Genomic DNA, 3,112 nt, shown 5'->3' on the forward strand with positions numbered 1-3,112 from the left:
CCCCGGTACACTCCCCCAAAATAAATAAATAAATATTTTAAACACACATTTTATAATCTCTTTCAGAATATTATTTGCAATTTGGGGGGTGGTAATATTGCTAATTACTGAATGTTACTTCTCCCTCACGGTACTTGTTCTCAGTACAGTTTGCTACTTGTGCCTGCGTATGTGCGTGTGTGTGTTGCTGGGATTGAACCCAGGGCCTCCTGCATATTAAGCACATGCTCTACCACTGTGCTATACCTCCAGCCCAATTTATAACTTCTGCTGTGGGTTCATTTTCCGCAGGGATTACTTTTTGTGCCCTTTCACGATGTTATTGATTTGAACCAATTTTAATACTACCCCACATGGACATTATAAATCCAAACTCCGCACCTGCATGTGAGAGATTGGGTTCATAATTTCACATGGGTGTCCCTTTTCCCACCCAGACTCCCTGTGGATATCAAGGCTCCTTTCAATTCCTTAGGCTGGTGGGAGTTTTCCAGTTGCTATTCTAGAGCAGGGTGATGCTTAGAATCCAAGCTATATCCCCACCTCTCCCTGTCCTCAGCCTGTGTTCCATGCCTTCACTGGGTATTAAAAATATAGCCTCTACCCCTAAGCACCCCGCCCCCCCATACTGAGATCTTTCTTTTTTTCTTTCTTTCTCTCTCTTTCTTCCTTCCTTCTTTCCTGTCCTTCTTTTTTCCTCCCTCCCTCCCTTCTTTCCTTCCTTCCCTCCCTATACACAATGTATTTGGAGAAAAAATATTTTGTTGTTTTTCCTAATTCAGATTTTTGTGGCAGAAATAGGCCCATGTCAGTCAGTCGGTCTCACCAGAAGTCTCTAGAAATTTCCTCTAAATGAATGAATAAACGATATCCAAGTTTTTACTTCAAATACCAAAGTCTATAACTTTAGTTTGCTGTTGTTATTGTTGTTTTGTTTGGTACTGGGGATCAAACTCAGGACCTTGTGCTTGTGAGGCAGGTGGCGGAACCACTGAGCCAAATCCTCAGCCCCAAAGTCTATAACTTTAAATGTACTCAAAACAAAAGCTTAACATCAGAAATAAAGCTTTAAGAATCCTGTCTACTTTTCCATATCTCTTTTTTTTTTTACACTTGATCTTAGCCAAAAGGCCGAGAAGCGATCCATATCTCTTTTTTAAGGAAAATAAGCAGAAGGTGGAATGATTCCAGTGGACACACATTAACTGAGAGTAACATAAATAACACAAAGTAAGGTTCTCTCCCAGTTTCATTTGGGGACAACGGCCATAAAAGAAACCTAGGTTTTTTACTTTTCCAGACAGAAGCAATTCTATTGACCCAACTATGGAATAACTACACAACTATTTTTTAAAATAAATTTTCAACTAAAAGTCCTGTGCTTTTATCTCTAGCAGTATGACTCCCTTGAAACTGCCAAAGACGAGAGGCCATGGTCCTCCAATCTCAGGGTGCATCTGGCCCATGAAAATGATCCCAGTGCAATTCTGTTCTACACACACTCGTGCCCCCTGCTCTGTGGCACACTCTGAGGTCACTAAGATGCGCAGAATGAGATCCTGGCTCTACCATCCTCACAGGCTGGTTGATATCAAACATAAGTAGGAAATGAAAGCTTCGATGTACTTTCGTTTTTCGTTCTATTTCCACTTACTACCTATATCGGATCTTTAACGTGCCTCCAACACATTTCTTGTTTTTGAGCAATGACAGCACTGTGGCCCTTGTGTCATGGTAGCTTTGCAGCATGGGTGTGCCTCCCCTGACCCCTCCGTATGAAATTTACTTTTCCTTTAGGGCCATAGAAGACCAGAATTTGTAATAAGCCAGCAGGAGCCCTCTTTCTCTCTGAGTTTCCAAGCACCTTCTCTGCTCTGCTTTTGGGAGCCTTCCACTTCCCATCCAGTATTGTCATTATGTGTGTATTTGTCTTACTGCTGTCACTGGAATCTAAAATCTTTGAGGTCAGGATTCAGCACTGGCTCAGCACTACATGCCCTATAAGGTTTTGCTTAAAAATTACTTTTGCATATTTGGTTTTTTTTAAATTTAATTTATTGGTACATTCTAGGTAGACAGTACAGTCACATTCATTACTGGGATCTTGTACCTTTACATGCCAGGTCTTGGTTCTCATTTTTTTCCCCTTGTCCCCACCCTCCCTTTACCCTCCCCTCCCCCCACTTCAAACACTTTAATTCCATTTTTACATTTTCTCATATTTTTTTCCTTTTCCCTTATTCCCCCTTCCCTATCCTTCTCACTGTCCCTACACCTTTGGTCCTTTTCTTCCTATTTGCTAATTGCCCCATTAGGATCTTGAGTACTATTATAGTTTTTCACACCAGAGATACTATTCTGTATTTGCATATGTGTGCCTTATTTATTTCACTTAGAAGTATATCCTAAAAATGTGCCCATTTAACTATGAATGAATCTACTTTCTCATTCTTTATGGCTGAGTAGTATTCCATTTTATAGAAAAACCACATCTTCTTTATCCAGTTTCCAATTGATGGGCAGGTGGGCTGTTTCCAAGTTTTAGCTATTACAAACTGTGCCACTATAAACATGGGTGCGCATATATCACTGTAGTATGATTCTTTCACTTCTTTTGGAAAGATACCCAATGGAGGGATGGCTGGGTCAAATGGAACCTCTAATCCTAGTTCTTTGAGGTATCTCCATATTGACTTCCATAGTGGTTGCACCAGTCTGCACTCCCACCAACAATGGAGAAGGGCTCCTTTCTCCCTACAACCGCGCCAACATTTGTTATTGTGTGATTTCTTGATAGCAGCCATTCTTTGGGGGGTGAGGCGAAATCTCAGTGTTGTTTTCATCTGCATCTCTCGAATGACCAGTGATGTGGAGCATTTTTTCATATATTTACTTGCTGCTTTTATTTCTTTGTCTGAAAAATGTCTGTTCATTTCAGATACCCACTTTAGAATTGGGTCTTTATATTTGGGGGGGCTGGTTGTTTTGAGTTCTTTATATATTTTAGATAACAGTCCTTTGTCTGAGGAACAGCTGGCAAAAAGTTTTTCCCACATTGTAGGTTATCTCTTAGTTCTGCTGATGGTTTCTTTTGAAGTACAGAAGCTTTTTA

The 3,112-nt window shown here is 40.5% G+C and overlaps 1 pseudogene; it reads right to left on the reverse strand.

Moving 5' to 3' along the window:
- Positions 1–963: 963 nt before the first annotated feature.
- On the reverse strand, positions 964–1,143 carry LOC117285937 (annotated as a pseudogene).
- Positions 1,144–3,112: the final 1,969 nt, after the last annotated feature.

Source organism: Fukomys damarensis, unplaced genomic scaffold, assembly GCF_012274545.1.
Source record: "Fukomys damarensis isolate Sample0158 unplaced genomic scaffold, DMR_v1.0_HiC HiC_scaffold_13, whole genome shotgun sequence".
In the NCBI taxonomy this organism is placed as follows: Eukaryota; Metazoa; Chordata; class Mammalia; order Rodentia; family Bathyergidae; genus Fukomys; species Fukomys damarensis.